This window comes from Anomalospiza imberbis, chromosome 6, assembly GCF_031753505.1.
Source record: "Anomalospiza imberbis isolate Cuckoo-Finch-1a 21T00152 chromosome 6, ASM3175350v1, whole genome shotgun sequence".
Taxonomy (NCBI): domain Eukaryota; kingdom Metazoa; phylum Chordata; class Aves; order Passeriformes; family Viduidae; genus Anomalospiza; species Anomalospiza imberbis.
This window is the reverse complement of record NC_089686.1, coordinates 35,954,488-35,979,153: the sequence shown is the minus strand read 5'-3', so window position 1 is coordinate 35,979,153 and position 24,666 is coordinate 35,954,488. Positions and strand designations below refer to the sequence as shown.

General features: G+C 38.4%; 1 protein-coding gene across 14 annotated transcripts in view; it reads left to right on the top strand.

The window, feature by feature from the left end:
* The window catches only part of NUMB (NUMB endocytic adaptor protein), an 89,919-nt gene that overhangs the window by 26,878 nt on the left and 38,375 nt on the right, over positions 1–24,666 (top strand). Inside the window, exon 1 of one of the 14 annotated variants that reach the window (XM_068193337.1) lies at positions 22,355–22,375. The exons of the other annotated variants lie outside the window; for them this stretch is intronic. The gene's annotated coding sequence lies outside the window, so the exon portion shown is untranslated. Of the gene's footprint in view, positions 1–22,354; positions 22,376–24,666 lie in introns of those variants that run through there. 14 annotated transcript variants of the gene reach the window in all.

Below are 24,666 nucleotides of genomic sequence, written 5' to 3'. Positions count from 1 at the left end.
CCGTTGCCAGCTGCTGGCAGACTTCTGGTACTCTGCCTTGAGTAGCATACTGCCATTTACGTGTGGTGCTTAGACTAAAATATGCAGAAACTGCTGGAGAGAACTATCGAAGTCCTAGAGAAGACTCTGATAACAAAACTAAAACATTTATTTTAAGGATAGTCGAAGTATTGATGAGGTGATTTTCACAGCTCTGAACGATTATTTAAATGCTACTTGATGTCAGAGTTCAGTGAGGCAAGGAATGTGAAAGCGGTTTTAGTAATAGCTTATATAGTGCTTTGCCCCTTGAAAATTTGCAGGGTTCCTGCTGTTTAGCCCTGTGTTGCTGAACCCACAGTCTGTACAGTCATCCCTGCTGCCACAGGTTGCATGTGATATGTAAGTTATTTCTTCGTGAAAGTGCAACATCTTGTCCAGCTGTCCTTAAGTCTTCAAAACGAATGTTGTCACTTCACACTACTTGTTTGCTGAAGCACCTCTCTTTCAAGATTTTGTTCACAGTTCTCATCTTTTGAAATAGATTTTCTGTAGTTAACAGTTGCAAAGAAGTGGGTCATGAAGAGGCAAAACCTTTGAGGGTGAAGATTAGGACAGACTCTAAAGTTGTCTGTGTTTACAGGTGACCAGAATAGCTTTAATAGAAGTGTTGGTGTTAAGCATCTTGCGTGATGCTATATAAAGCATTTGATACAAGTCCACGAGACGGACTTAATGAAGACGACCTGTGTCAATTGCACAGTAAGTAGGTGTGTAAATTCTGAAAGGTTTTTATAAACCTTATAAAGTGAAACTCTAATGTGACTATAGTTGTTTGAAAGGAGCAAAAAGCAACAGCTTTGTAGGATCAGTGCTGAGTGTGATCTTAGAAGCATAATAGTTCACAAACTTCAGGAGGAGAACTTGGAATCAATTGTATGCTACAAACTATGCTCTTCCCTGCTAAACAGCCCAGTGCATCAATTTCTGTTGCCTAAGGTTTGAGCCGCAGTGTGTCTTTATTGCGGTCGGACATCCTTCCATAGCTCTGTTCCTTCATGAATGGTGGTGTATGAGTGGAAAAGCCATTGCAAGTTCCTAAATATTGGGCAGTCTCTGGAATGGTGATACTTTTCAATGTTGTTTAGCCACAGCACAAAACCAAACCAAGCACCAAAGTTTGATTAATGTGATTATGGAAAGAATAAGTGCCAAAGAATTGGTGACACTGATACTTGATGTAGGTGTTCGACTATACGCACAACACCTTTGCAAGCTTCTGTGGTTAACTTTTTACTTATGTTGGCTTTTTACTTATGTTGGTAGATGTGTCAGAGGAAAGAATGGATTTTTTAGTGCATCAGTGATAGATGACCATATGTATTAATTTCTGTAATGAAGTTGCACAGGTATCACGAGTTTGTGTGAGAAGGCAGAATGCAGTTTGTTTGGCTGGAGGTGAACAAAAAAAAATAATCTCTCCTAGTGTTCTGAATCTAGAAATAATGTTCCAGATACTTTATGGATTCCAAGATACTGTGTTAGATCAAAAGGGCATTCTCAAGCTTATTTATAAATCAAACCTCTGAAGACTTACATTTGCTGCAGTATTTTCAGCTAACAAATATACCTAAGAGTCTATGCCTCATCATACTGCAGTCAACTGCAATCAGTTTGGCAATTGCTTAGATAACCCTTGTTGGAAGGAATCTATCAATAGAGAGGGGTTCCTGTTTTAATCCTAATAATGCAAGCTGGAATGTGTGTTGTCTGCTGGATTGTTATTTGAAGTGAATGCCAGAAATTCTTATGATAAAATCAGTGATAATCATTATGCCAGTTTAAGGAGGCACCAGCTCTGCCCCAGAAGCTCACAGGAAACAACATCTGAAAAATGTGATCCAAGATGCGACTGTATGTTGGCCCTGGAATACCTCTCACGCCAAATATGAGTACCCAAATTCTAAAAGCTTTTCTGCATGTGTGACCTTAATTTTATTTCTTGTCTGTGAAATTGATCTTATAATTTTGAGATGTTCTTGGCAGGGAATTGGTAAGAAAAATATTTATACAGTTGCAACTGTGTGATTCTTCCTCATGTATATACTGATTCCAGATGTCTAGATCCAAGCAGGAATTGAGTTGATTTTCTTTTTAAAAGAGATGGTAGTCACGTCCCTGATGTATACAGTACCATGACTGCAGTGTTGTTTGTTGAAGATCTTAAAGTGACAGTAAGTGTTTAAACAGAGTTGGTTTCTCATTTTAAATAGAGGTAATTATGGCACAGTGTAATATGGGAACCACACCATTACAGGAAGGTAAGCAATCCAGGACTTCATGAAAATCTTTTGATAGACTTCGCTCAATCTGAAATTGCACTTCAAAAACTAACTTCTGCACTTCAAGGTTGCTCAGTACAATTGAAGCTGAACAGTAAAAATACAGTGAGAACAAAACAATTCTGTAACAGCTCTTTGAAGAAGGGATATTTTTTCCCTTTGAGTTTGTACAAAGCTCAAGTAGCAGCTCATAATGTAGTGACCCTTTCTAAAAAATGTATTTATGAATCTTTTCCTTGTACTACCATATTTTTTTATTATTTGAAATGGCATTTGTGAATTTAGCAATACTTCTAGTTCCTGAGAAATGGAGATCTCAGTCTTAGTTTACTTTATAGAAAATGGTGTGTATACATTGGACAGAATGCATAGAGCCTATAAATCATAACATCTGGTTTATTCAGTCTGGATTGCGTGATTTGCTTTGTCACTGTTTTAAAAAGCACAGTATGAAATTGAGCTTCACTGTTCGGACTAGATTTTAATATATGAAAGCTCAAATTTGATTCTGTGACTTGGCTTTGTGTTTTCCTGTGTGTTGCTTGCACAGTTCTTTGCTATTTGATAAAATTACAATCTCTCAAAAAAAATCTTAGCTGTTAACAAATGAGGCAATGCATTTTATCTAAGGTATGAAAAGCTTGAGCTGGAAAAAATACTAAGTGTTTGAGATCTCATCTGCCAGGTTTATTTTCTTCCACATCTCAGTTTCAAGTGCAAGTATCTAGAGATGCAAACTAATTGCTGACACTTAGCGATTGAACTAAATATGAGAGCAGGCTTGTCTGTTTCATTCCAGTAAACACTGTTAGGGTGTATAACACTAACTTGAATTAAACTTTTATGTGGTTTTCAGTAGACATTTTACTATAAAAAAGTTGAAATATGTTGCTTATTTGCTTAATGCTCTCCCACTTGCATAAACTTCAAGAAAAATGCAGATATCACTGTTCATCTTGGGAGAACAGGTAGCTAAATATAAAGGTATGATAATAAAAACACAGCAAAACCACATTTAAAGTAGTTATTTGAGTAATCTGGGCCAGTTTTTTTTTTAAAAAATTGTACTTGAGAAAATAAGACTTTTTAACCAGTAAAAAGCAGTAATTTTACTTAGGGGAGAAATAGGTACAATATTACCTGTTTATTTAGGAGCCTTGCAGTTTATTATTGACCTAAGCAGCTTGTTCTGTAAGGACTTGCTGCCAGTTCTAAGAAGTATTGAAAAAGAACCTCATTAAAATACTTGTTCACCTTGTTCCTTATGTCATGGGCATCTTGTCACAGGTTTGGGAATGCAGTCCTAAAAAAGGAAACAGAAAAAAACCCCAAAGCAGTAAACATCCCTTTTTTTCCCTAAATAGATGCATGTACTTTACTTAGTGGACAGACTTGGACTGTGTTCACATAAATTCAAAATATCTATATTGGAAGAAATAGTGAATAATTAATACCAGTTTTGTTCTGCTAAACCGGTTTCAGGAAACATGTAACTTCAAAAGAGAATGGGTGTAACAATGAAAACTTTCACATAAGACTATCACTCAGGGAGCTTCACAAATACATTGTTCCTAGTTCCCTGCAGCTGCCAAGTGGACAATTTCACCAGGATTTCTGGAGTGGATAAAACTTGGTTAGAAAAGCCTCTGTATTTTTCGTCAAGAATTTTTTTGAAAGCCAAAATAAGTAACCAGCAAAAGTGTATTTATTATCCTAATCTCCAAATTTGCACGCTTCTTACTGCTTTCCTGACAGGATGTTTTGGTGGACAGTGTGTCCCTCCGTTAAGGTCAAGACAGGACAGGGAGTAGATCTTCACCCTTTGGAGCTGGAGCCATTTTAAACAATGATGCACCTTTGATATGTGACTGTCTGCAGAGAAGAGGGGTATTAGCTACAGCACTTCCTCGTATTGTTGTGTACTCAGAAGCACGTCACTAGGAAAGTCTCAAATCTTTACAAAGTCCACATTATAAACTGAACTGTGTGCAGAGCTGTAATTTGTGAAAACTCAGTTTCTTGAGGACCTTTGTGCTGATTAGTTTAAGACTCTGCCCTTGCTTTTTAGATACAGTTTAGTGGGCTGTTTTACTCCGTGTGACACAGCTGTTTTAAATAGCAAGGTAACTGCTCAGGGAGATTTTTGGTAGTGTTTCGGTTTGTTCATTTTTTCCCCCCCCAAATCATGACTCTTAATTTACATCCTTCACATCTATATATACTGACTTTAGACACCTTTTTATAGTAGAATTAGAGGGATGAGTTGGTCAGGAATTTTTTTTTAATTTTTAAAGCAGCTTGCTGCTGGAAGTTTTCTTGTGAACTTTTTTCTGTGTGCAACTCATTTCTGCCCTTACAATGCTGTGAGTTGGTGCTAAGTGAGTGCTGCTTCTGGATTACTTGTGGTATTGCTCCTCATTATGTAAGCTTCCCACTTTGAGAAAAATATCACTAGTTTAATTTCAGTGGCACATATGTAACATGTCGAGAACTACTTGACACAAGGACTGCAAGAGGTATCATGCCGAACTACTTGACACAAGGACTGCAAGAGGTATCATGCCAGCTAATGCCAGTGGGGCTTATTTGCTCACTTGCCTGCAAACTGAATTCTGAACCAGCAGTTTCATGTGTTTTCCCAGATGTAGCACTCTGCTTATGGGGGTGTTGGTCCAAAAAAGTATTCTCCAAAAAAGCTGAGTTCCATTTTACATGTTGACACATAACATGTTTTCAGATGAGTGCAAAGGAGCAGTCTTTGTAAATTAAAATTAAATTATAAAGGGGACTTGATGTGTGTGTGCTCTGTGTTGTGGTGGTGGTGGTTTTTCCCCACAAAGATCTGAATGTAAGTCTGATATCTGATTACAGCTCAAAGAGCTGCCAGAAGATCTGCTGTAGTGGTTTGATAAGTGGTTAGCTCTTCTGGGAGGAGGGTTGGGAATGAATATCAATTTTCATAAGAGGTTTGATTTTTCATGTTCAGAGAAAAAAAAAAAGGTGCTTTATTCAGGCAGTAGACTCTACTCACCAGAATGATTGTTGAAACAAAATCATTCTTGATACACAAGCTGTAGATTTGCTTCAAGGTAGCAGTTTTAAGTACTGATATTTGATAGGATTTTAGGATTTAATTAGGAAGTGTTTGACTTGCAGAGAACCACATGCCAACTTAAGCTAAGTATGTAGAATTCTAATAGAAGAATAGTAGCGTAATTAATATCAACTAGCAATTTCATCAGGGATTAAATTATTTTGTAATTCTAAGTAAATTAGAAATAGTTTTGGTGCACTTATGGCAGCTGTAAAGCAAATCTTTTGCCTTTAAAGGGGAAAAAAAGGATGGAAAAAGGACAAGAGAGGAAATCATGGCAGTCTCTGGGTTAGATTTAATATTCACAACATAGGGATGTATTAACTGCTGTGATGAAAACTTTCTATTAGTACCTTCAGGGAGATGGGGAAGAGGGGATTAGAGCTGTGACTTTCCTACTGAGAGCCTTTAATTTTGGTTTCTACAGAAATGAAGAGGACAATTGTCCACTCGTGTGCCCTTCTGAATATAAATGTGATGTTGTCTTTCACTTATCATGGGTTCTTTTCTTTCTTTGTTTGTTTTTAGCTAAGAAGTGCTTTCTTTCCTCTGCTGTTTCTAATGGAACAGAAAATGGAGTTGAAAAGGCATGGCTTCTCTTTAGGCTGGAGTTTGCACTGAGGCTCTTTGGTCTTTTTCTGTTCTCTGTGTGGGTTGCTGAGGACTGGAATTGGTTGGGGCAGCAGGACAGTGCACCTGGGATGCTGAGAGGGAAGGGCACAGCAGAAGTGTGCAAGACCAGTGTCCTCACTGTATAAAGTATATGCAGTACTGGTGCAAGCTCTTCTCTAACCCACCATCCCGTAGTTGTGGTTTAGATCAGTTTAATTCTGGTAACATTTTAATGTATGAATGGAGTGAGATAACTGTGGAAGAGCCCAGTGTTACCTTGTGAAACTGTACAAGTGAGCTGGAAATCTGGCCCTAACTCACATTTTGTTATTAATATTAGGACTTGGTTTTGTATTTTGGTTTCTTGAAGACTGGTGGAAAGGGTTTTTCTTCCCCTCACTTTTGCCTATATGATATTTATCTGTGAGTGAAAATGTTCAAACCGTGATACTTTGGTGTATGTTTAGATAGTGATTGATGTTGGGGGTGGGTATTTCCTGATACTTAATGATGGTTTAGAAGAGTTAGTCATCATTGGCCAGGAAATACCAACTCCAGATTAGATCGAGTTCAATTATCTAAAAGATATTTCAGTGTCCATCTGAGTGTGGTACATTGCCAGAGACATTGTGTTCATAATAGCATCTTGTTTTAGTGTTTAATTATAGAATTAATGACTGTATGTGGCTTGTGTGCACTATAAATATGTCATCTTGAAGTCACTACCTCTGCTGCCCCAAGTTTTGGGAAGTGGTCAGTCAGTGTTGCCTAAAAGTCGACTAAAATTCTGTAACTGCAAGAATTTTGGATTTTCAAATGAAAGAATACTTAGTACCTCTCCCTCCCTGCCCTTGGCTACCACAGTTGCCATCTATGTCAATTTTGCAGTATATTTCAGGTAGGGATTCAGACTGTATCTTTCCAGGTTAATCAAGTTCCCTTCTACTTTCTAAATGGGAGTGATGGTTCTCTGCTTTTTGTCCCGTGTACATGCATTAGTCTGTACTTGTTGTGATAGAAAGAAGTAAATTTGTTTAAGAAAAATGGACAAAAATGACAGAAGTTAACATATACAACTACCAAATTTCGATGGTATGTATAACCAAATTCGAGGGGGGGTGGGGGGTGTGTGAGAGAGTGTGTGTGTGTGTGTGTGTGTGTTGTATTTTTTGACATAAAAAAAAGTATTTCTGAATATTTGTAGACTGCCTTTCCAGAGATACTTATTCTGGATATTTGCTCTAGTCTTTACTGATGAGGTAAACCATGCAGGCTGAATATATTATGGGAGTTCAAGAGGGGTAAAAACCACCAATGACTTCTGTAATTCAAGGCTGAAGGGAGAAATTCTGGAGATGTCTTCGTGGCTGCCTCTATCTCTCTTCTGCCATTTGGCTTCTTTCCTTCTGAGGACAGGTGAATTTTTCCAGCTCTAATCTTGTGAAAAACATATATTGGGACTTAGCTGTGTAATTGTAGGCTTCTATGCTTCCATTAAGTATTAAGTTCCTTTGGAATAGACTAAATTTCCCGCTGTCTAGGCTTGTAACTGTCTTATTAGTACACCTTGGGATCCTGTCTGCACAGTTATTTTTATAGGTGTGTGCTGAAGAGTAAAGCAGCTCTGCCAGTCACAAAGACAAACTTGAATGAGTGAAAGCAGGATTCAGGAATAACACTAAATTCAGTTTATGGAACTAAACGTACTATATGCTGTACATACCCAATGTTTCACTCTGGACCTTACCCTGCTCCTTCTCAGATGTTTTTTACAAGCTTTCTTATGTTATCAGCTAGCACAGCTGGAGCTGGTAAAACCTTGCGTAAGCCTTGAAGATGCAGAGGAAATGAGGCATCTCCAGTGGCCCACTGATGCAATTGCTCAGGCTTTGCAGAAAAGGCAGGGTGTTGCTGAAGGTTTCACTGAAGTTGCTGTACCCAAGTGGAGGACTGTTGGTGCCTCCTAAAACTCACTGGTTTTCATCCTCTGTCACAGAAGGATGGACTTGATGAGCACATTAACTGCAGGGATTAAAACAAAAAAGGGGTTCAGTTGATTATATTTTTAATTTTATTTGGTTGTGCCAGTTGCTGCTCTGGTGGAATGTAATAAGTGACAGCCACAGTAAACTGTGCTAGCTTCTATAGCAGGATATAGCTATTGCTTCTGATTGAGTTGTCCTAAGGTATTATGACTGTAGTAGTTTGTTAGAAAATGTTTGTTTTGGAGTCTCAGAACTGATGCAGGCACTACCAGAACCTGTGCCAAACAAGGCAGCTGAAGGTGGCTTTGGTTTGTGTACGCTGCAGTGTTTCCCAGATCCAAGTCAGGTACCCTGGCTGTAGCCTTTGAGGCCATGTGCAGTTGGTTTAGGTTTCCCAAGGTGTTTCAGTGTACCTGACCCACAAGGAAGATGTCCAGGCCCTTCCTGCTGCATCTCATATCTGGATGCCTAATGTGAGGGGGTGTGGGTGGTGAAGAGAATTTGCAGGGAGTGTCTCAGGGCAGCCTGTCCAGCAAAGCCTGTGTCTCAGCTACATTCTTGCAGAACTTTACCTTTTCATGCTCTGAATTTTGGAGAACTGTATCATCTGTATTTGTCTGTAGTGTAACTGACCAAGTCTGTATGGGTAGTAATCAGTGGAGTCCTTAGAACAACAGACTTTTTTTTTTTTTTTCCAAATGGTAAGTAAAATGCTATGGAAACCAACAACTTAATACTATAGGTAAAAGTGAATGTCCTGTAGTTTTCAAATCCTGGGTGGACTGGATTCAAATTATTGAAGGAGATATTTGTTAGCACTTGTTTGAAATCAACAGTGTACTCTGTGAGTTCTCCTTTCTTTGACTGGTTGCGTAATCTGTTTATTCCCTGAACTAAGCTTGTGAATTTCTCCATCATTTCTTAAAAACTGAATACCACATCTTTTTGTCTTTAAGATTTTGTGAGCTTTAGCATTTGGGAGATTCTATGAAAGATGATAAATAAATTGTGGGACATCCTCAGGACATTTATTTCTTTTTAAAATGTGTATCCTAACATAAGTGAGAACATCGTGTAAAAGTGCTTTTCGTGTTCTCGGAACTCATCTCAACCTAGACCTTTAAATTCAGTGAGATCTTTAAAAAGTCCCTCTAATTGTTTGCATAGGGAGAATCTTTAACCACTTAAAATAGATTCAGGAAAGGTTACTAGTTACTGATATGTTGAAAGTTTGAACCTTTGAAATGTAATATAGCGTAAATAAACACTGGATGTTCTTACAGTGTATTTAGTAGATAAATGTTTCTCTAGTTTGAAGACTTGAGTCTTGCTTGGATTTGGTTTTAAACACCATACTCATGAACTGATGTTATGAATATACAGACTTCTACTCACAATCTATTTCTTCTGTGATGCCAGTCAATAATTAATCGCTATAAAAGCTAGATAAGATGTCACTTAGCAATAGCTATGCCAGTGATGCCTTTTTATTCATGTTTTAGTTGTTATTTCCTTAATTTTTTTCTTCTCAGACCTAGGACATAATGCTTAGTCAGTAATACTGACACACATTGCCTGCTCCCATAATCTCTGGGTAATTATATCTACAAAAAGCACATTGATTTTTTTTTTCTTTCCCATTCCCAAAATAATTTTATAAAGGAGAGTTAGTCAGAGGTCTAGGTTCTGATTTTGTACCAAAGTGATCATAAATTAACTTCACACAATGGTCATCAATCTGGGATACTTAGGTTTTACAGAGGTGTTCCGTCATCCCTCTTGCTGGTGTGTTGCAAGTCCCTTGGGCCCTTCTGGAGTCTCCCTTCAAACACAACGGGAGCTCTGCTGAGAGCTTCACGTGTTGTAGCTGTTTTAATTTTACTGACATAGTCGTTTTTATGTGTAACATAATACTATTATCCAGCAGGAAATACAGCCTCCTACTGTGAATCTCAAGACGATCAAATATTTTAGGAATGCTTTCCAACCTTTTTTCCTGTATCAGGGAACTAAGTATGTCAAATACTTATCAAATGCCTCTCTACCCCTTCAGGAAAAATGTTTACAAGTTTGCTTTAGGTGTCTTCACTCTTGTGAAATGTAAGACAATTTTTAAACTTCTATTCAGATACTCATTTTTTTTGTAAGTCCAGGGTGGGGGTTCTAGAAGAGGAATGTAGCAGTAACAAAATTTTAAAAATCCTTTTTATTAGAAAAGACACTCATCCATAGAGAATATTTTTAAAAGTAAAAATGTTCTTAGTAGAAAAACATCCTCCCCTCCCAATCGAACAAAGAAACAACAAAAAATGGAGTAAGACAATTTAACTGCAAAAACTGGAGAAGATCACATGAATGTTCAGCTATGAATACGATCTTAAGCTCGGGCAAACTTTAGGTATGTTCTGTGAAGTTAGCTCATGTGGTCAGTCACATCTTTTGGGATTTTTGCCTTACTAGTTAATCTGGTTTTTCACACAAATTTTACTTGTTCTACGTAGAAAACATAAATTCAATAACAGGATTGTATGCATTGGTGTGTAATATAGGGGATTTTTCTGTAGCCCAAACTTCTGATTTCTTTCCCAGCCTTATTTCTTGGTTGCTCTGTTTCTGTGAGAGTTCAGAACATGCAGACTGTATGCCTTAAAGTAGGCCATTTCCTGAATCTCCTTTTATTCCTTAATTTTGTGTTGCTGGAACTTCGCTCAGTGTGTAATTGGTATTTGGGTCTCCCACATATGGCTCCAATCTCCTCCTATATCTCCAGCCCTGGATATTTATAGCAAGCCCGCCTCAATGCCTTATTCCAGCGGTGAGAAACTGACTCAAGAGCACATTGCGATTCCTCCTGCGCCCATGTCTTGACCAACTGTGGAGTTCTGGCATGCATTGCATTCCTGGGTGTGGTTGGAGGACAATCCAAGATAACCTCAGTTATCTTGGCTTTGTTACAGCAGCCTGTTGCATTCTACAAGTTCATGTTAGAGGCTATGAAAAGCATTCAGTTCCAGACTCTGAAATTAGTCTGTCACCTTCATCTTTAGTTCTTCTTTTTTGTAAGAATTCAGGGAGAGAGAAGTTCTGTGACAATAAAAAAGGCCTGTGTAGATCACTAATTTGATATTTCAGAATATTGGGAATAAAAATTTATGTAGTTGTGATTGCTTGTCAGCTTTGGGGTTTAGAATCCAGGGCATGCTGAATTTCATCCCGTTCTTTCTTGTGTAGTTTTCAGGGTTCAGGGTGCTTCATCTTGTACCATTAGTAAGTTTATTTCCAGTCAGAATGACTGTAATGTTTAATCTTAAGAAACTTCTAAAATTCAAGTTGGTTGACCAAGAAAGGACTCAGCCTTGAGTTAAACTTGGAAACAGAAGGACCAAGTACAGGAAAGAAAGTGAACATGGAAAAACGCACTGTAGCTGTCAGACATGACGCTTGGACTGCAACCCTTTCTGGTGATAAGGAACTTCCAATAGGCAATGTGAATATGAGTGTCCTGGAAACTGTTGTTACTAAATGGTGTTGTCATCACTCAGACTCGAGATTTAGAAGGGCTGAGGAAGTTCTGTCAGTTTGTGTAATCAGACACTGTGTACTTTATAAAGATGTTTCTATACAATCCATGTGTAAACAGTGCTGGTGGTCAACTTCAGAGGGTGTATTTCACAACAGAGAGAGGTGCAAAAGCAGAACGTGATTTTTGGCCCTTCCTTTGTAGAGTGTTTTCTTACAGACAGGGAACAACATAAGAACTCTGAATTCTTTAATACTTAATTTATCCTTAATTAAAAAGGAGTGACTTAAGTAGGCTGCCCTTGAAAATAGTTATTACATTTCCAAATTGATAGATTTCATTGAAGAAGCCTTCTTTGTGTAAAATACTGAGTGTAAATAACTGAAGAACATATTATTGCATTGATGATTGATCTTTTTGGGTGATACTTGTGAGTTCATCAACTTTGCCTCACCACTGCAGAATATCAGTTTGGTGTTACTCTTAAATCTGGTTAGTGTGAAATTTGAGAAAAAGTGGTTTGTGGCTTGCAACAGCACTTTTTGAAGCATGTGATTCAAATGACCATAGACACTTGCATAATTTTACTGTCATGAGACTAAGTTGGTCAGAGAAACATATGTAATAGCTACTTGGCTGTTTTTGCTCCTACTTTATAGAAGTTCTGTGATGTAGGAATCCAACTTCTTAAGTCTCAGGGCTGGCAAAGCTGTGCATTTATGCTTGTAGCAAGGCTTTATATAAAAGCTTTCAGCATCTCTTACCTGCAGTGGTTAGACTGCTATAATGTTGAAAAAAAGTCTCTTATAGAGAGATGGGTTTTGTAGTTCATGTCTGAGAACTCTTTCCTTTTCCAGAAAGTAATACCACTGAAGGAGACCACTGCCTTGAGATGTGCTGTTTGTTTGGTGCAGTGTGTGCAACTTCAGAGAGCGGCATGTAAGGTGCTGTAGTGTAGATGATCTCAGGAGGTGGAGTTTGAGCTGGGAAGATGCAGTGCAAACCATATGCAGAGTAGAAGGGTGACTCTGTAGTATAGATAGTTGCAGTGCACCTGATGGACAATCAGCCTTTGGAATGAAATCTGACCTTTGAGAATTAATGTGAGGTATGAGCAAGTGCTCGATAAAGCGAGTAGAGAGGCCTTAGCCATTCTTCTGTAGACAGCCTTTGGTTTCCTCTACTTTTGTTCGTGTATTTTTGCAAGACACCAATTGTCATTAGTTAACCAGGTGTGAAGATTGCTAAAGCTGCCAGGCGAGTGGTGCAGTTTGAGCGGACTTTGTAAGTTCTGCCATGTGCACTGATGTTTTCTGCCCAAGTGAAATGTGTACCTTTGGTAATCTCAAAGTGACATTAGGTGATGCTTGGTCTTCCAGGGGCTGTGGTCAAGATAACTCTTCCAGAACTTGCCAGCAAGAAGGGATTATCCCAAGATTCTGTGTTGAAAAGAGCCCACAAGGATCCTCAAGACCAGCTCTTAAGTGAATGGCCCGTATGGGAATTGAACCCACAGCCTTGGCATTATTAGTACTACATTCCAATCAACCGAGCTCATCTCAGTGGCACAGTATACCAGCTTCTTAGGGGATCTGATTTTCCTAGAGTAGAATAAGCTCACTTTCTACCTCAGTTCAGTACCTATGTCACCAAGTCACTATTTGCATTCCTTGTTTGTAACTTCCATTCCTGTGAATTAAGGATTGTATAATTGATTCCTTGTGAAGGAAGGAGATGTTGTCTCCCTCCTAATATGAATGGCATTCTAAATGGTTTTGTCTGTATTGTCAGTGTCCTATATGCTGCCTATTGTATAAGAGAAAGCTGCACATTCTGTAAGATTAACGTCTTTAATATTTTCTGGACTTAGAAAAGGAAGGCAGGGCATACTGTTTAGAATGGTGATATATGAATGGAGTAGTAGTGCTACAGTCACCTGCCAGAATAATGGAGATGCTGTTCGAATCAGTGGACTCTGTGACTAGTTGCTGGTGAAGATAACATAGTTGTGTGAATCTGGCAGCACAATATCCAGTGTCCTTTTCACTTGAGTCTCTATTGTGCCTGCCTTGATGCTATGTGCCAGCTGTTCCATTGCAGGCATTTTTAGACTGCCTTCCTCTTCATCCTGTCTTCTGTTGCCCAGCTCAGTTGCCACCCCAGGAACAGCTGTCTTTTATGAAAGTAGGGTGATGTTCTCCATACCAAGATGGCAATGCAAGGCACATGATTTCATCTCTCCTCCTGGGCAGTAGCAGCAGCACAATTTCCTACTTGCCCCAACTGTAGAGCTCATACTGCTTTTATGTCAAACTCACTCATACCAGGAGTGAAATTTGTTGCTTGCCACTGTCCACATCCATCAGCAAGCAATGCAGAATATGGCAATGGTAGAATCTGAATTATTCAGGGGAAATTCTTGTGAGTGATGCCTTGGTTACTTTCTGCCACTTGCTCTGTACTGTGTTGGATTTTTGAGGAGTGACTTGTAGAAGTGCACTGTGCTGCAGATGTGGAAAGGCTGCCTCTGGGTGCAGGATTTCAGGGTCATCAGGTGATATTTCTGTCTTTGCTGAGCTTGAAGCTTCATTGATTGCTCTGAAGGACTTGAGAATGAAGACAAATTTTCCTCATTATTTCCTTTTTGACTTTTCTTGTTCTTTTGTCCAGCAGTTTAAAGTTGAGAAGATGACAGGTATTGTGTGATTCAAGAGGCTATTGCAGCCAGGTGGTTTTCCAGCATGTGTTACTTATGGGCAGTGCACTTTCTGGGACTCTCTGCTTCTGCCACCAAGCTCTGTGTGTTGCAGCAGATCATTGTAGCTGTTTTACTGTGAACAAAACTTGATTTAGAAAGGTGAGAGACATCTGTGGGTTTCACAGTTCTAGCCTAGCTGAGGTCATTCAGTCAGACTGGTGTGTTTGTGAGGACTGTTTGGCATCACTGGAGCTGCTGAATTGCCACTGTTGCTGGCAGCCCTGCCTGTAGTCCTGTACTGACTTGTGGGCAGCCTGATCTCCCTCTGGAAGAACATGACCTGCCATACAGCTGTGGAATGCATGTCCCCTTCTGAAGGAGACAGAACTGTGATCCCACATATGATAGGCAGCATCCTACTTTGCTTAAGATCATGATGGGGATGAGGAACGTTAATTTTTGTACCAGGAACTACATACCTCTCTAGTCTGGGGTGATGTTAATATTGCACTTTTTTTCCTGGGTTTGAACAACTGTAACAAGATGGTCAGAAGCTCAGTTTGTTTGAATAATGAGCATCCGAATAATATTTGGATAATGAACATGGTCTTTTCGTGACAGAATGTTTTACTGATGACTTGAGATGTTTGTGACTTAATTCAGCATGTATTGCTTGTAATTTTATCTTCATTTGAAGCTTTTGAAATAAAAACACCTTTTCGTGATCTTTTCATTCTCATAATACTAAATTCACCATTTATTTCCATACTGGGGCTAAAATAAACATATATTTTTTATTAAATTAAATATTTTTTATTTTATACAAAACAAAATAAAAAATAGTTTAGAACCAGGTGGGAGAACTGTTAATGAAGAATAGTGAGACAGTTTTGTGAATATTTAAAGGATTTTGGTATTCATGGAAGAGGGTGATAGTCTTAGCTCCTTGTGTAGGTAAACTGGGACCCTGAGAGGCAGCACTGGCATTTTGAGATGCATATCTTAACTTTGTCTTTTAATGTATGATTGGTTAACTTTTTAAGTGATTGGTTTAACTTCATCTCACTAAGTGTTCTGTCTTACTGCACTAAGAGTATGGGAACAATTTTGATCTTAATTTCCACATTCTACAGCCAATTTCAGTGGAGGCTTTTCATTATTGCATGAAGGTTATTTAAAGCTGTTTGCATTAGAATGTGTGTTGTGGCCTTTTCTTAATAATAATTTTGAGATGTGAGTATAGCTTGTGAAGAAAGCACACATGCAAAGGCTCGTTCTTGGCTTTTAATGCATGTTTGTTTTTTGTAGCAGAAATTCTGTGCTGATCTTGAAAGAGATAAAATGTGTGCTAACAGAATTAATATGGGGAAGGAAAGCTAGCAGAAAACAGTTGAATTAAGATCCCAATATTTTATCACAGGGAAGGTGGTACAGTAAGTCTGAATCCATTATATTCTAGTCCATTATATTCTAAGACTTGACCTTCTGAATTACCATAGACTTAGTTTTGACTAGCAGGTAAAATGCTGATGTGAGTTCTTGCAGTTTGGAAAAGGAAATGTCTGAGAGATTATTATCAGTGTTTGAGAAAACAGTGCCTTTGAGATTTTGTAGCAATAGCAGTTGAATTCCTATCTACAGCCTCCATAAAGACCAACATTACTATCCTTACAAGCAGAAGGCTTTAAATGCTAAGTGATAGGAAGAGGGAGTGGGGGAGAGAAGTATGCATCTAAGAGCAGACATGAAAAACTTCACTTGGAATTCTTCCATAAAACCTCAAACCTTAAATGCAGACTGATCAATGTGTCCTTTTATCACTTAATTCCATAGAGTTCACTCCTTCCCTCCTCTCCCATCTTACCCCAAATTAAAATATGCAAACATTGAAATTAATAAGATGAAAGGTTTTGCCATAGGTCTGAGAAGCTTCAGGTCTGTTGCCATGAATAAAGAAAAATCCAGCCTTGACTGGAGCTGTGGCAATTGGTATGATGGCATAATAACTCCAGATTGTGGGGCTGTTCTTTAAAATAAACACTTGAAATTATCTAAAAAACCATTGTATTGTGAGGTACAGGGAGATAGTGACGTAAGTTCCTGCATGAAATTTTTTATTTCCCGTATTGGACTTGACCGTATCACTTTATCATCTCCCCTTTATTTCAGCCCATAGATTCCTTTTTTTTTTTTTTTTTAATCAAATATCCATAGAGTCATGGTTGCAGCTTCAAGAGAGAGGGATTTTTAAGAAAGGTACTATAGGAGAATCTGAGGGGGGGAAAGAAAAGTAAGTCACCAAGTGACTTATTCTTGCTGCTGTCATATGAACATCGTTCTGGTAGCTGATTCTACTACACTTGGGTTTAGGGAATTTTTTTTTTTCCTCAACATTACGTACAGCAGGATTTTATGAAGGTAAATGCTTATAAAAGATATTTCTTCAGTTACGTTGCTATATATAATTTTCAAAATCACTAAAGTCTTGCTTAGATCTTAAGGCTTTGCAGTAAACAGACAGGGGAAACATTAGGCACGAAGTGAGGTTTTTTAAGTGCTGTGTTATCATAAGGAATGCTAGTTGTCTATATACAAAATGGTACCAGAAAGCTGGAATTGTGTTGGAATTCTCTGTTTAGGCACCTCTCCCAGGGTGTATGGTGACAGATTCCTTAAATGTTTCATGAGTTGTGTGGTTGATGAAGCACGTGGCTCGTATTAGACTCTAGAGAGGATGCAAAATATTTTTCAAGGTATTTAACTGGTGAGGAAGTTCAGAAAGTATTGCAATATGTGTGCTTAAAAGTATTTATAGCTTGTGTCTTACTTTGTTAAGCTAGCTTCTGATTTGGTTACATTTGTGTAAAGCAAATGGATTTGGGAAAATTCTGTTAGTTCCTTGTAGTGCTTTGTAAAGAGTTATTATGAGAAAAGTGTTATGGAACAACTCAAAACTTGCATTGGACAGGTGTACAAATGTATACATTAATTCCTACTGTAATAAATAAGATTCGTGTAAAGAAAACTTTATGTTCTTAGAAGTCAACCACAGTTGCAATGCTGGATACTAGAGTAAGTTCCTAAAAACATTCTGCCTATCTTTTACGTGGAAGTGAACTTTTTCTGTTGTTAGGCTTAATGAGGGATGATCAAATGATTCTCTGATATTCTGACAGCCAGAAAAAATTACTGTATCTTTTCTCTGGGCTCATTTTTATCATTAAAACCTGCCACTTTTTCACAAATGCTCAGTGCAACGCTTCACAATTTCACTTTGAATTCTAAATTAATATTAAAAATGCCTTTTGTGTCACTTGCCCTCCTCCTTCTTTGCATTGGCTGCAGTCAAAAGTGTGGTTGATTTAGCGTGAACAAGCTGAAGAAAACCCACAGATAAGAGGGCCTTAATTATATTTAGCTGTGGAGGATGGGAGCCATTGAAGTGTCTTGAGCTGCCATGTAACAGCTGCCAGGCAGTGACTGACTGGAGTGCTTGGCCCAGCGCAGTAATGGTGTAACAAGGAGTCATCTGTCATCCTGTGAATGACACACTTCGTGGCAGCTTAAGCTAATTTTCATTTCGTAATTGAGATTGACTAAGTGCACCCATGGCTTTTTGCCTCAGTAATTCAAATTTTGTGAGCTATCTGGAATATACAGATTCATTTCATTTAAATGCCTCTGCTTCTGTGTGTGTTTGGGAAAGGGAGATCCTTACCCTGTAGTGAGGCAGCTCTCGGTGGTGCTGCAGCAGCTGGGTGTGAGCAGCTCTGCTGTGGTGCTGTGACAGCTGCAACACGGAGGTGTGGCCAGCTGGACTGGCCCTGAAGGGACACCAGCCTGGGAGTTGGGCTGCTTCACAACAAAGGCTCCATAGCACATTAATTCTTTCTGATACAGTCAGTGTTCTGGGAAGAACAGAAGATTTAGACATGAAGCAAGACTCTCCAGCTGGTCACATTGGAGTGGGTGGTTTCCTAAATGGATGGCTGCACCACCACTATAGGTTCCAATAACTTTTGGAAGTTTCAATCAAATAATTCATCTGGGTCGTTTGGGGATTTGTTTTTTTAAATTCCTTTCTATTTTTATTTTTTAAACGTTCCCAGACCTAGGAATTGTCCTACTTGATTTTGTATCATGAAGAGAAGTACTGTTTTATTAAAACCTGGACTGCTGGAGGATTCTATTGCTGTTTCACAGTTCCTACAATATAAGAATTGGAAAATCATCATTCCCTTTTTATTTTCTAACATTATGACATTGTAATTGTTGGAGCTTTCCCCACTGGATAATTGGTTTTCTGAGGTGAAGACCTTTGATGTATCTAATCTGTCCTTGAGCTGAAGGTATTAAGTAGTCCCTGCTATCCTCCTCATCCTTGCTTTTTTCCTGCACCTTCCACTTTCATTTCAGGGAGGGTATATTAACTACAACAACTATATGGTATTGAAGCTGAGTACACTCTGGTCTTATGCTGTGGCATCCTGCTTGCTTTGCTCTGCTCCTTTCATAATAATTCTTTCATAATAATGGAATAATAATTAATTCTAAAATATAAATAATTTCATAATAATATAATAATCTTACTACTCTTTGCTTATTTGAAAATTCAATTTTTAGAGGAGTAAACATGAGTTATGACCTTTCCTAGACAGTAGTAATGGCTGAATTTATATTAATTGCTATTAATAATTACAGTGGCTTTTTACCCTTCTTCCATATGCTTTTCTCTGCTGTTTTTATTACAGAATAATTTCTTCTTCATGAGATGATATTGAATTTCTAAAATCAGTTTAATTTGCTCCGGAACATTTTGCATCACCTGCAAACAGTTGTTGAACTATTTTCTTTTGAGAACATACATGAATGAATGAAACATTTCTGGTTGTGGTGGAGGAGAGCCCTCTATACCTCCCTCTTTTGTATCTGAGCACGCCACTCCTCGTGGATTTACCTACTTTATCTGTACCTGAATCCTACGTGCTGGCAGACTCAGCAGCACTACTGTTCTTTCCCACTGAAGGTTTCTCATAAAGCTGATACAAATCCATGGTTTGTTGTTCCAAATGTTTCCATTATGTGGGCCAGGTGGGCTGTTGGGCTGGACCGTGCTGTGGGCTGGTGTAGAGCAGTGTTGCAGGATCAGTTGGCCAAAATGCGGTTGTTTTCACTTTTGTGAAACATTGTATATGAACCAAGGGTAAAGCTTCACTATGAATATTTTTTAATATCTTGGTAAAATATATCCTTCTAGTAAACTGGTTTAGAGTGCAGTTACTTCCTGCAATGTGTGCTCTGGATCTGTAGCTCATTTTGTCTGCTCTCTCTGCTCTTACCTAAGAGCTGGAGCCAAAAATACACAAAATGTGTGTTCGTATGTTTCTGGACTCTCAGTAAGTAGGGAGTGATCAGGTCAACAGCACAAAGGTATGACTGACTGATTTATATTCGACCCTGTTACTAAGCAGCAGATGTTTGGCCTGTTTGGTCAACACTGATTATTTGCTTATAAAATACTCATAGGTACTATGGAAGTAAGTCCAGTGTAAAAACCTAAGATTTATGATTGATCTACCAGTAAAAGATGCTTATTTTACTTGTAAAAGAGTATTTTTTAAATTTTGAAAATACGTTTATTTTCATGGGATTTGACATAGATAACTTCAAGCTTCAGTTTGAGGAATTGGGTGATTAAAGAACATACTTTTTGGCTGAAATTCAGCATGTATTTGTAAAGATACCTTTTAAACTGAGATGTTCATGTTTGAAAACTGTTGAGTTGTCTGATATTTAGCTGTCCTAAATGTAAATTATTCACTTGGAAATGACATGGCTTGGTTAGTTAAAACTATTCACATGTGTGCGGATGAGCTGCAAAGCAGAATTACTTGAACTGCTTTCCACAAGGCACATAGCGAGTGTTTCTTTACTAAGCTTCTGCTTATTTTCAGTTATTATAGATAATACAATTCAACTCACTTTGTATCACATAAAGTGTTTAGGAGACCTGCTTTCCACCAGTGACTGACAGTTTGCAGGGTATTTTTAGTGAGCCTACAAAACAAGGGGATTACTGCCTTATATCTCTGCTCTTAAACCTCTTAGCATATTGTTTAGGACCATATTCAGAGTTTGCAGTTGCTGTGGTGTCTGATGAATTGGGACATTTGTTTTATAATAGTTATTGATGGAGAAAATGAGGCTTGATTTCTTTTATTTGCTGAATTTCACAGGTTTGTGAGAGGCAAATGATTTATCTTACATTTGCTAGAAGGGGCATTGCATATCCTTAGGAATAACTTCTGCCTTGCAATGATCAAACTTGTATTTTTGTGACAGTTTAAGAATCTGTTTACTTTGGTGATACTTCTGTTACATAGCATTGTGGAATAGTGACTCCTGTGTTAATTGCTGCAGTCTGGGGGTATTTATGTTTGAAAAGTGTATTTTACAAAATCCTAAGCTTTAGGACAGGGCCCTCTGGTAGCGGAATGTTTTAGCCACATAATTGTTAACAGTGTGTTGGAGTACAGTTCATTATTTCATTTCCTGATATTTCATAAGCTGTTTGCAATTTTTGTTTAAGTCTGGCTCTTGCCAGTAAAATGTTACTGTCAGAACATTGTTTTTTCCCCCTCTTCCACCCTCATCTGTGGTGCAGATAGAATTGTCAAGTGCTCTGGAAAGAGTTGTGGAGTGCTCACACGATACCTTAGTTCAGGTATAAGACAGCAAGAAATCTGATGGATTTGAGGATGTCTTGTACTTCACATCATATGATAACAGTACATCACAATTTCAAAGAATGCTGTCAGAGACATTACTGTCACAGCTCTGATCTCTTTGGTCTTACATAAAGAGTTTAAGGTTGCCATTTCTGCTGTATTTTCAAGGTATGATCTAAATAGTACTTTCACTGCTTAAAGGTGAGTTTTCTACTGCTTCAGTAGACTTTTAGTTACGTATCCAACAATTTATCTTCAGCAAGGAAAATCCTCTTAAAATGAACTCTGAATAATATTAGCAACAACAAAATGTGTTTGCTGGCTGAACAAATGAAGAGATGCTTCACCTTTATGCACATTTTGATAGAATGCTTACTTGTAGTATTGTACTATGAGATGTTCATTGGGTACTGAAAGGGTGAATGGGTTGGAAAGCCGCGTGGTGAATAATGTGGTTAGTCAGCCTGTATTGCGAAACAGGGCTGTTAACGTTTTAGTGAGCATGCTCATACGGTTACTTGCCTTCATTTGCTTCAGTGTGACAGTGCTGGATTTAATTACATTTTATGGGGTCTAAACTTACAAAAAGGCTCAAAGTTCTACATTGAGAATCTGACACATGGGGTGACCTTTTCTTCCTTAGAAGATAAGGGTACTCTGTGTGCTTGTGCTGGTGAATAATTGCAGAGGAGCTGTTGCAGGGCAATTACAGCAAGTTTTGGCTAACCTTTACAGTAGGCTTGGTGAGATAGGACATTACATGTTTTTGTACTGTGTAAGTGGGAGAGGAGGGGAGAGCGTTTGCTTAGCAGCAGTGCTTAATAAGGATTTTTCAGAGAAGTAAAACTCCATCCTAGCAGCTTCATAATAGACAGGGACAGACTATTTACTTTGGCAGCGCTCAACTTGCTTTCCTAGCTTGCCTCTTTTTCATAAATGAAATGTTCTTACATTGTCATCTTAAATTTAGGGACTCAAATTGTACATTAGAGAGCAAAAGAGATCTAAATGTTTTGAACTGCTTCTACTTGTGTTTGTATTGCAGGTAAGCCTGCCAAACCCAAACCTCATCCTGAGAGAATGACTTGAAACAAGCATATTTCCTCACTGATGTCCTCATGTCCTGGTTATAGCCAAGATACATAACAATGTTGAAGTGGCAGCAGTGAATTGTATTTTATTGGAAAAAGCAATGTGAAATACTCTTCTGGAATATGCAAGTGTGGGCTGTTCACATTTCCTGGTGCATTTCATGGTATGATTGAGGTTTTCATAATGCTCAAAAGACAGCTATTAAATGTTAGTCTGTGGACAAGTGTGACCAGGTTTTATTTGCACAGGAACTCAGAGCCACTGAGCTTTCTAAGGATACAGACCTTCACAGCCATGTGAGGAATGTCTCTGGAGTGTTTTCCTAGTAAGAAGGTTAGATAAACACATTTTTTGAAACAAGATTAAGATTATTTGCATTTCCTCTTAGATGTGAACTATCGGGTAGCTTTGGTAGGAAGAATGCATCCTGATTCAGAAAGCTTTGATGTCAAGAAATGTGAGAAAAACGTATTAGAGATGGATGAGGTTTTGCTCTGGGTTTCAGACTCTTTTTGGCTTGGCTCTTCAGCAGTATTAGGTGCATTTCACTGGGGAAGAGCACATAAGGGAGCAGATGGTTGTGCAGCTGCTTAGCCCTCACCTATGTGTGGCCAGCAAGCAATACTGGTATGAATGAGATTTTTTTTTTTTTTTTCATTTAAATGATTTAACCTGATAGTATCAAGTCAACTGAATTTATTTATATGGAGGCTTGTAAATTTTAGAATGATCCCCGTGATACATTGTTCTTGAAACTCTATTTCCTTGCTGTTTGAAGTGCATACTTCTAGGAATTTTGTTCATGTGTCAACACTACTCCTGGTGGTTCGTTCTTGTAGGAGGACTTTGTACTACAAATCAGGAGGATGGCACCCGGAGCGGGTGGGTGTGTGTGGGGCGGGGTGTGTTCCCTCCTGCCCCGGTACTCTGCAACATTTGTTGCAGGCTGCAGAGAGTACTTTGCCCTTGTTTGACCCATGACTTCCTTTTTTTTCTAAATTGGTAAATAGGAAACAGTATTAAATTCTGAAAGAAAATGGATAGTAATCCCAAACCTGCTGAATGGTTTAAAAAATTTGAAGATTTAATACCCATTTTGATCCTTTTTCATTGCAAACAGAGAAGATAATAGATAATTGAATGTAGATTAAATAAACTTTATGAAGGCTAGAGTTCATAAGAAAGATAAAAAATGTTTGTGCTGTTTCTTTGTCCTGAGTGTTGAAACTGTAAGTGGTTGCTTAGTGTGTGAAATACGTAGTACACCCTAGCTTACAACCTAACCTGCTGAAGTTGGGCATGCAGTTCAGGTACCCAGGTACCCATATTGTCCTTCTGCCCTGCAGATTCTCTAGTTTGGGTTGCCCAGTAGCAGCAACTGCTCTGCAAGAAACAGCTATCCACAGTGTAAATGAATTGCTTATCTAAAGGTATGGTTACATGGGTAAACTCTTGCACAGCTAAGCTCCAAATCTGCATCATCAGCAGCCTCCTCCTGATCTAACTTCACTTAATATGAAAGCTTACCCATTTCCCACTGAAGGGTAAATTGCTGGCTTGTGCTCACTGAAGGGTAAAAGTGAACACAATTGTACAGCAGAGCAGCTAACAAGACATGAATTAACATGCTGGTTTATCTTGCAGTAATTTGTTCTGCAGCCATAACCTGATGGTGCACAAGGCAGTGAAGCCAAGTGCTTAAACATGCACTTTTATCCATGACAGTGTTGTTTCTGTCTCTGTGGTTTCTGACAACTCTGCCCCTGAGCTGTCAATGCACTGATAGAGGTGTAAATGGTAGTTTTTCTGTTGGTCAGAAGAATAATGATGCTTCAGCTCTCCTTAAATTGCCTTTGGAGCTCTGTTTCCAAAACACATAAATCTGCATAAAAATAAATGGCAACATAAATTTAAAAACTCATTTGTCTTTTTGATACCTTTTGTAGGTAGGTGCTTTGGGAAATGGTCTAATGTCTAGTCTCATGTTGAAATCTCTTGAAATACAAAAGTGGTGGAGATTTTCATGTTGTGTGGGTAGTTTGGTTTTGCTTTGTTGGAGTTTGTTTTGCTTTTTTTTTTCTCCAGTGGGAATGACTGGAGAAAAAATGACTCCATTTAGATACTCAGCTGTCTGCAGTAAGATAACCTTGAAATTTACCAGGACCCAATGTGGCTCTGTTTCCTTATTTCTCCAGAAGGCTTAGGGCCTTCAGCCTTTTTTGGCAGTTTGTCTCTGATGTAATGTTATGTTTTGTGATTTAATTAGATTTTGAGTTCCCTATCTTGACTTTTCACTAGGTTTTCTGAGTTCCAGACAAAATTATTAAAATTTTCAGCACTTAATTGGAGCAATTCAGGTGCTTCTCTCCTGAATCCTCAAAAATGCAGCCTGTGTGAATTGTTCTATTTAACACTTTCCCATCAGGTGACAGCTCTAGTTATGTTGTCCTGACATGCATGTTACCAGCAAATTAAGTATTTATAGGACATACTGTTTTGCAACCTACTCATAAGTCTGATATTTCAGAAAACCAAAGTGTGGCCATTGGAGAGAGTTTGCTGGTTACCTGACAAGAAATTAATTTTGCTGTTCGTCAGAATTTCCATCAGATAGAA